At 32.8% G+C, this 10,650-nt stretch overlaps 1 protein-coding gene across 1 annotated transcript in view; it reads right to left on the bottom strand.

Moving 5' to 3' along the window:
- Nucleotides 1-10,650, bottom strand: part of LOC136840313 (uncharacterized) — a 256,437-nt gene that overhangs the window by 244,203 nt on the left and 1,584 nt on the right. The gene's annotated exons all lie outside the window — the stretch shown is intronic.

Raw genomic sequence — 10,650 nt, forward strand, 5'->3', positions numbered from 1 at the left:
TTATAACTACTTGCCTTCAGGACATCAAATTTCTGAGTTAGCATCTGTTAGTTGCTTCCAAATGTCCAATACTTGTGTTAGAATCCTTTCATTTTATCATGAAAAGAAAACCCAATATTTAGGTATAATTTTTCCCTTTAGATAGTGAATATCATATTCTTAGATTAGTGTCCTTCCTTTGCTGGGTTAGATATCATTTTTTCAGCCCAAAACTTCTAAATCTTTTCTCTGATTATTCAGTTCATGAGCTCTAAAATTCCATAGATCTGGGCTTGCTTAATTTCTCTACCCAAACATGCTATAAGTAGGTCATCTGCCCTTCTATAACTCTTAAAACATCTTATGATTCTATAACATCTTAGAAGTGGGCTAGCTGTTATTTTTTAATTCCGGATCATCCTCAAACTTCGTTGAATGTCATCTCTTCATACAGAATATCTCAAAACTTCTGCTCGACGTCGTAGAATATATAAATATATATTAATTTTTGTCTTCTCGCATCACGGGCTGTAGTTGGAATTTGCATCAAAGATTACTATGAGAAGTGGAGGGGGAATGTGTAACGTTTAATATCACGTAAATATAAATATAATTTGAACTGTTATGATGGCTATGCTTTGTTAATCCCAGATCTATTAAAGTGTATCTGAATTCGACATGCGGTATATCAAGATATGAGCAGAGAAATGGGCCTAAATCTACGTCTTTAGTCGTTGCAAAGTAGACTAATTGTTGTGCCACAGTCTTGCTATTGAGGAAAAGGTTCGAATTCCACCTTGTAAAGATGTGGGCGAAGAAACAGTGGGCGTAAGGAGTTATTTTAGCTATGGCATAAACCTAACTTCAATGTTTTTGTTCTGTTAAGTGCAAAACACTTTTCAAGCGATTTTTCTGTGATAAAGGTATTTCCAGACTGCTTCTGAAGTGAAGGCGGGTTAGGGGTCCCTAAAAAAACAACTAAAAATAAATAAAAAGAGAATTCATTCGTGGTGAGGAGAGGTTATGGATCCCCTTAAAAAAAAAAAGGAAAAAAACAAACAAAAAAAAAAACTCTTTTAATGAGCCGGCGCGCCAAAATAAACACGAGCCAAATGAGAAGGTGACTTTTCAAATAGTGTTTTGATAATGAGGAACGGGGAATTAGAGAGAGAGAGAGAGAGAGAGAGAGAGAGAGAGAGAGAGAGAGAGAGAGAGAGACCCCCAGCCTTTTGTGTTGTTCTCAGGGACTTAATAAGATTCCAGGGAATGGAATGATTGGAATGCAAAGACATTCCTTCGGGAATGAATGTCAACCAGGAGATAAGGGAACCGACGGCTTTCAGACTGTGGTGAAGAGGAGCTGGGAATTTACGACAGGAAAGAATCAAGATGGTGAAAACACAGAGTGGCGAAGATATAATGAGAACACGGTACAAATATAGTGAATACAGAATGGTGAAAATATAATGAGAAAAACAGAATAGTGATGATATGGTGAAAACACAGAATAGTGAAAATATAGTGAAAATACACAACAGTGAAGATAGAGTTAAAATACACAACAGTGAAAATAGAGTTAAAATACAGAACAGTGAAGATAGAGTTAAAATACAGAATGGTGAAGATAGAGTTAAAATACAGAACAGTGAAGATAGAGTTAAAATACACAACAGTGAAGATAGAGTTAAAATACAGAATGATGAAGATAGAGTTAAAATACAGAATAGTGAACATAGAGTTAAAATACAGAATAGTTAAAATTTTTTGAAAATACAGAATAGTTAAAATTTTTGTAAAAATTCAGAATAGTGAAAATATAGTGAAAATACAGAAGAGTATAAATATAGAGAAAATACAGAATAGTAAAAATATAGTGAAAATACAGAATAGCGGAAATACAGTGAAAATACAGAATAGCGAAAATACAGTGAAAATAAACAAGAGTGAAATATAGTGAAATACAGAAGAGTGAAAATATAGAGAAAATACATAGTGAAAATATAGTAAAAATGCAGAATAGTGAAAATACAGAAGAGTAAAAATATAGAGAAATTAGAGAATAGTGGAAATATAGTGAAAATACAGAATAGTGAAAATATAGTGAAAATACAGAATAGTGAAAATATGGAGAAAATACAGAATAGTGAAAATATAGAGACAATACAGAAAAAATAGTGAAAACAGAATAGTGGTGAAAATACAGAATAGTGAAAATATAGTGACAGAGTAAAAATAGTGAAAATACAGAATAGTGAAAATATAGAGAAAATACAGAATAGTGAAAATATAGAGAAAATACAGAATAGTGAAAATATAGTGAAAATACAGAATAGTGAAAATATAGTGAAAATACAGAATAGTGAAAATATTGTGAAAATACAGAATAGTGAAAATATTGTGAAAATACAGAATAGTGAAAATATAATGAAAATACAGAATAGTGGAAATATAGCTTGTGGAAGTGTAGAACAGTGAGAAGAATAAAGATGAATGGTAATAGTCAAAGCTATACATAACAACAATTAAGAATAACAGAATATAAAATACCTGCATCAATGAATTACAAAAAAATATGATAGAGTGAAAAATGATAAACTAGTGGAAGATATACAATGACAAACATCAATGAGAAAGAAATACAGAATGCAAAAAAAACGTAGATTATTTCTGCTGATGTCAGACTGTTTTGCACAATGGAAAGAAAAATGTATAACCTGAAAGAGTCTATATGAAAAATTCTAAGTGGTGAATATAGCTGCATAGCTATTTAAAGCACAGAGCTTAGCGGATAAATGCAACATTTTTCTGTTTTTCGTAAAATATGAAGGTCAAAATGAATGATTTATTCTTGTGTATCATTGAAGATATATCAGTAATTAATTAGGATTATTAGAAGTTGAATTTTGTTCTGTGTCGCTTGATAAATCCCAGAACAATTAGATGTTGTATCAGTCTAGAATTTCTTTGTAATTTTCTGTAAAAGAAAACTATTGTGCCGGCTTTGGCCTTGATTATACGCTGTACAGAAAACTCGATTGCGCCAAAGAAACTTCGGCGCATTTTTTTACTTTTTTTAAATTCGTTTTTAGTTATTAGATATTAAGATAATCAGATTCTGTGTTTTTTTCAGGGGATATAATTTCCAGCTACTCCTGGATAAGAGAACGCAGACGCTAAATAAGATACTTTTAGGTATCTTAAACTCTAGATAAAGATAAAGATTCAAACCCTAGGATAGGGAGATAAATCAAGATAAAGATGAAGAGTCAGACTCTAGTACAGGGTTATAAATCAAGATAAAGATAAAGATTCAAACTCTAGGATAGGGACATAAATCAAGAGAAAGATAAAGATTCAAACTCTAGCACAGGGATTTAAATCAAGATAAGGATAAAGATTCAAACTCTAGTATAGGGATATAAATCAAGATAAAGATAAAGATTCAGACTCTAGTACAGGGATAAAAATCAAAATAAAGATAAAGATTCAAACTCAAGTACTGAGCCATAAATCAAGATAAAGATAAAGATTTAAAGTCTAGTACAGGGATGTAAATCAAGATAAAGATAAAGATTCAGACTATAGTACAGGGATATAAATCAAGATAAAGATAAAGACTCAAAGTCTAAGATAGGGGAATAAATCAAGATAAAGATAAAGATTTAAAGTCTAGTACAGGGATATAAATCAAGATAAAGATAAAGATTCAGACTATAGTACAGGGATATAAATCAAGATAAAGATAAAGATTCAGACTATAGTACAGGGATATAAATCAAGATAAAGATAAAGACTCAAAGTCTAGAATAGGGAAATAAATCAAGATAAAGATAAAGATTTAAAGTCTAGTACAGGGATATAAATCAAGATAAAGATAAAGATTCAGACTCTAGTACAGGAACATAAATCAAGATAAAGATAAAGATTTAAAGTCTAGTAGGGATATAAATCAAGATAACCATAAAGATTCAGACTATAGTACAGGGATATAAATCAAGATAAAGATAAAGACTCAAAGTCTAGGATAGGGAAATAAATCAAGATAAAGATAAAGACTCAAACTCTAGTACAGGTATATAAATCAAGATAACGATAAAGATTCAGACTCTAGTACAGCGATATAAGTAAAGATAAAGAAACACCGAAAATAGATCTATCTTTCGGTGGTCTCGGTATAATGCTGCGTGAGCCGCGGCCCATGAAACTTAACCACTGCCCGGTGGTAGCCTATCCTATATCGTTGCCAGATGTACGATCATGGCTAACTTTAACCGTAAATAAAATAAAAACTACCGAGGCTACAGGGCTGCGATTTGGTATGTTTGATGATTGGAGGGTGGATGATCAACATACCAATTTGCAGCCCTCTAGCCTCAGTAGTTTTTCAGATCTGAGGGCGGACAGGAAAAAAGTGCTGACAGAATAAAGTGCGGACGGACAGACAAAGCCAGCACAATACTTTTTCTTTTACAGAAAACTAAAAAAGATTATTGATGCAATGAATCATTCAACATATTTACGGATTGTCTCAGGGAAATGGAATCCTATAGACTTATCATCATAAGATTCGGGACTTGAGATAGCAATTAGAATGTTGTCCCTTGATAGAGAATGACGAATCAATCAAGAGAAAATCATACCCGTTTCACTTCCAAGTTTAGATTTCAAGGTTTTTAGTGGAATACGTTACCAAATCCACTGACGATTCGAGATCTGGAAATTTCTTTTGTTTGTGGGAATTATATTTATATATAACACCTCCTTTTTCATAAGGCGTCTGTAGTTCTTCAATTCTTCTCATTTGTATTCCATCTCTTGTTAGACAGGGAAAAGATCTGATGTGAGTTGACCTTTCCGTCGGCCTTTGCAATGGGATGGTCAAATATTCGAAGCAAAGGATCGATATATCCAAACCACACAAAATTTAAGATGTATAAAACCTATTTGTCACCTTTTGCCAGAAACGTATGTAATTCTGATAGTCACAATACCCTCTTAACTTCTCAAATTCTTCACAGTTTTCGTATAAGCTAGTCACTACAAAGTCTGAGATCCAAACGCAACACAGTGACTTCCTTCTGATACTCTGGATGCTGGTTCGAATCTTCCTACGGACATCAGAATTACTTGACATTCTTTCGTTTGGATCTAAGGCTTTGTAGCGGCAGGCACATCCAAAGTGTGTGCAGAATTCGGGAAGTTAAGAGGGCATTGGGTTATTGCAATGTGTAAAATGTTTTTTTTTTTTTTATCCATTTTAATACTATTCGTTATCGAATTCCTTTACGGTCTCTATTATTGTAATCCTTGGATGTGTCGAGATTCACGTTATTCGATTTGCTATCTAAAGCTTTCCCTCTGAATAAGTTTGACTTTATCAAAAATTCTTTTTAAGCACTAAAAGATCATATTGGCATAACAAAAGTTCCAAAAAAGTGTCCCTGAATAGATTGCTTTTATAATAATTTCAGAAGTTCAAGGGAAAATGCAATGCATTTACCATCCTAATTCTACTCTTCCTGCATTTTGATATATTTTTATCTATTTATCTATTTATTAGTTTATTTTTCTTTAGTAAGAAGTATTCTCTTTTCAGTGACCCATTTGGTGAGCTTGTTCCATATGAATAGGGTTCATCTCCTGAATAATAATAATAATAATAATAATAATAATAATAATAATAATAATAATAATAATAATAATAATAATAATAATAATATCATCACCTTGCGTTCTCAAGTCGGCCTCATTATCAGTATCCGATAAAAATATGAAGACGAAAATTAAATTTCGAAGACAATCCGGTTTTCACCAAAAAAGCAAAGGAAGGAATGGAAACTTAGAATTTCTTTTCCTGGTCTCTCTCTCTCTCTCTCTCTCTCTCTCTCTCTCTCTCTCTCTCTCTCTCTCTCTCTAAGAATAGTAGATAATTTCTTGATCTCTCTCTCTTTATCTCTCTCTTAAGAATAGCAGATATTTTTCTGATCTCTCTCTCTCTCTCTCTCTCTCTCTCTCTCTCTCTCTCTCTGTCTGTCTGTCTGTCTGTCTGTCTGTCTGTCTGTCTTCTATGAATCTCTCTATTTCTCTCTCTCTCTCTCTCTTTATGAATAGTAGATATTTTCCTGATCTCTCTCTCTTTATGAATAGTAGATATTTTCCTGATCTCTCTCTCTCTCTCTCTCTCTCTCTCTCTCTCTCTCTCTCTCTAAAAATAGAAGATATTGGCAAACCAATATTTCAGTTTTATTCTCCAAACTCTCGATTGGTTTATGCGCAATATTAATAAATTTCCTCTTGTTTATGAGTGTTATTAAACTTACTGTTATTATTACCATTACACTTATTTCATGTCATACAGGCCATCAAAGAGATTACCGACACGAATCTAATCTTTTTTGAGGGCAAATTTAACTGATGTTGAAACGCGTCGCTAAAAATACGCGCGCTGATTTATTATTCAATATTCATCTGGTCCCACAATGCATTCGCTACCTTAATACAATTCTCCTTGTATTTTAATAATGAACTTACGTTTATTCTATTTATTTATTCATTTATTGTTTTCAATGACTGGTCTCTTCTTTCCGTGTTTTCCATTACTTTCTGTTATTCTTTCCAGTGACAATCACACCATATTCTTTGTGGTGGGATTGTTCCGCCGTATTTCCTGAATCATGTTAGCCCGCGTCCATTTTTAAACTGCATTCTGTTCACGGAGTTTCATCGGAGTCCGGGTCACCCAAGGTCAAATGCCATAAAAACTAAGACCTTACATTCGGCAGCTTTATCTTGGGTCAAATCTTCAGCTTATCATCTTCGACCAAGGTACCTAAACAACCTCTGTTACTGGTGCTGGAGTTTTCCTTTGAAGGAGTGAATAGCACGCTTCTTGAAATGAGATACAGAGGTATAGTGAAGTATTCTGGGTCACCTTAGGTCAAATACCATGAAAACTAAGCTGAAGCTTGGGCCATATTTTCAGCTTATTATCTTCCATCAAGGTATCAAAACAAATTCTGTCACTGATGCTAGACTTTTCCTTTTTAAGAAATGGAGAGCACGATTCTGGACGTGGAATACAGAGGGAGGTGAAGTATTCTGGGTCACCTTAGGTCAAATGCAATAAAAAATTAGTTAACCTAAGTTTATTATCTTAAATTAGGGTACATAAACCATCTCTGTCACTGATGCCAGACTTTCCCTTTTAAGAAATGGAGAGCACGATTCTGAAAATGTAATACTGAAGGAGGTCACGTATTCTGCATTCAGAATGATCGATACCAAAGGCCACCGAACAAACCAGTTTACCCTGAAGTCTGCAACGCCCAAAAAGCGGCAGTGAGTCTCGAGACTGGAGGCCAAAGTCAAGGAAATTAAGAAAAAAAAACATCACTTCTCAGAAGGGCAAACGTCGAATCGTATTGACCCACCCAGGAAAGTGGAAGAAGCTTTTTTTTTTTTAGGCATCTATCTTGCGACCTAGGTCAAGGGGTTATGAGTTGCTTAGCTCTCTCTCTCTCTCTCTCTCTCTCTCTCTCTCTCTCTCTCTCTCTCTCTCTCTCTCTCTCTCTCGTGCAGATAGATGGGATGTGAAATTTTCTTCTCCTTTGTTTTCTTATGAAAGGTTTTCTCTGTGGCCTAGGTCAGGGATGATGTCTCTCTCTCTCTCTCTCTCTCTCTCTCTCTCTCTCTCTCTCTCTCTCTCTCTCTCTCTCTCTCTCTCTCTCTCCTAGATGATATATGCTGTTTAGGCTTGTTTCATATGAATAATAATAATAATAATAATAATAATAATAATAATAATAATAATAATAATAATAATAATAATAATAATAATAATATTATTATTATTATTATTATTATTATTATTATTATTATTATTATTATTAATACGTTTGTATTCTTATGAGAATACACACAGCCACATATACACAATATTTTGTAATTACTATTTATACTCAGATGGCATACACAAGATTTCAACAGCGAATGTACACTTATAACTGACTGTGTTAATTTTTTCATATATATTTACTGTGATTATAATATCAAATTTTACTTGCGTACAGTCCTCGTTTCCTATATCGTTCTTTTCAAAATGTTCCTCTGCATTTTAACCAATTTGTGAAATAGATAGTTCAACACATTGGACTTGTAATCGAAAATTAACGAAAAAAATCATTTTTCCCCCAAATTACAAATTAACACGAATTGAATTTTTCGTTTTTAAATGGTCTTTACTGATACAAGATTTTAGCGATATCTGTTCTTAATCATTCCTTCTCTCTTGTCAAGGTTCTCAGGTTGGAAAATGTTTAAAATGTTGCAGATGTTATGGGTGATATGCTTTCTAATGTACAACATTTACTAAATACATTATTGTTATAGTATATATAGTACCGTCAGTTTTAGCAAAAATAAAGTGGTAATTATTGTCACGTTTATTTATAGGATGCATTCTCTATAACGGCTTTGTGTCGTCTGTACCTAAAGGTATGATACTAGATATAACAACTTTATCGGTATATGCAATGTAGGGTATATGCATACCCCTATTGGAGGGTATGCATAAACAGTGCAAGAAACTGCCAATAACTTGTTTATCTATTCACCTATATATATGTATATATATATATATATATATATATATATATATATATATATATATATATATATATATATATATATATATATATATATATATATATATATATACATATATATATATATATATATATATATATATATATATATATATATATATATATATATATATATATATATACATACATACATACATATATATATATATATATATATATATATATATATATATATATATATATATATATATATATATATATATATATATATCTGTACCACAGGTAGTAACATAGACGATTAATGCTCCCACCTACAGCGTAATATAAAGTTATATATATCCTCTGTTTTATTCAACTGTGTACTAACCAACTGAAGGTATCTACTTGTCAATGCTTAACAGTAATTTGACGTCTATTCCATACCTATCATTGGTTTGAAATTTGTCACCTTTACCTATTAATGTGCAATGTATAGGCACTCGCTCAGAGTAATGGTTTCATTTGTAGTTACCTGTGTACATTAGTGGAGTTATATACATAAACACTTTCTGCCCTTGATAAAGGGGTGTAGTTTTTGGTGTACCAAGAAATGCATTCAGGTTTAATGTAATGGCTAATTAGATATCTGTATCCCTCAATGTGAAGTCATTTTCTAATACAGCCTTTTGTGAATATGAACAACTAAAAAAAGGATGAAATATTTTAAATTTCCCAGTTTTGAACTAATAATGCAATAGTGGTGTAAGTAAGAACTCCACTGAGTTTTTCGCGTCTTGCCCAAAACGAAACTAAACGTGTGTGATTTAGAGGTAAACATATTAGAAATTAACATGTTTGATCGACAGCCTATTTCAACATTGCCAGTTGACAGAAATTCCTTTTTGTAATGGCTGTCACCTACAATATTTAACTAGGAAGTTTTGTAGCACAGCAGTTAAGCTAAACATGTGGCCAACAGAGCAGTTAAACTGAACATGTTTGTGGCCAGCACAGCTATCAAACTAAACGTGTGAATGGACAGAAAATCTGCTAAACTAAACGCCTGGCCATCAAAGTATCTAAAACAACAATGTTTGGGCAACAAACCTAATAAACTAAACATGATTAGTTTATGTTGCCAGCAGTGTTGTTGTACTAAACGTGTGCAAGGCCAGCAAAAGTTGCTAAACTAAACATGTGTGGGAGAAAAGACAGTTTTAACACGTATAGTTATAATGGGCGCCATACAACTAAACATCTGAGGGACTAGTCATGTTCTTCAGCTAAACAAAGAAAGATTACCAAGCTAATAGCTCATTATAGCTGCACGTGTTAAAACTGTCTTTTCTCTCAGAACTGTTCGAACTTTTCACACATGTTTAGTGTAAAAGCTTTGCTGGCCACACATGTTTAGTTTGGCAACTTTCGCTGGCCCTACACACGTTTAGTACAACAACATTGCTGGCTACATACACTAATAATGTTTAGTTTATTAGGTTTGCTGCCCAAACATTGTTGTTTTGGATACTTTGATGGCCAGGCGTTTAGTTTAGCAGATTTTCTGTCCATTCACACGTTTAGTTTGATAGCTGTGCTGGACGCAAACATGTTTAGTTTAACTGCTTTGTTGGTCACATGTTTAGCTTTGAACGCTGTACTGCCAAACCTTCTCTCTGTAAGAGAGTAGATTTGATTTTCAAGGTTACTAAGATAATATAATTATTCAATACAATGGTCTCTTTGCAAGAGTATAGATGTGATTTTCAAGATTACTAAGATGATATAACTGTGCAATGCAAAGGCCTCTTTGAAATAGTGTAGACGTAATTTTCAAGATTACTAAGACAATATAATTGGTCAGTATAATAAACTCCTTGCAAGAGTATAGATGTGCTTTTCAAGATTACTGAGGTGATATAACTGTGCAATACAAAGATCTCTTTTAAAGAGTTCAGATGTAATTTTCAGTGACATGTTTAACTCGAAACTAGGCGGATAAAATCTGCTTTTGCAAAAGGCAAGGACTGTTAATGTTATAATGCATTTAAAGATATTTATTGATTCAGTAATCAACCTGCCACAGAATAAA

Source organism: Macrobrachium rosenbergii, chromosome 7, assembly GCF_040412425.1.
Source record: "Macrobrachium rosenbergii isolate ZJJX-2024 chromosome 7, ASM4041242v1, whole genome shotgun sequence".
Classification (NCBI taxonomy): Eukaryota; Metazoa; Arthropoda; class Malacostraca; order Decapoda; family Palaemonidae; genus Macrobrachium; species Macrobrachium rosenbergii.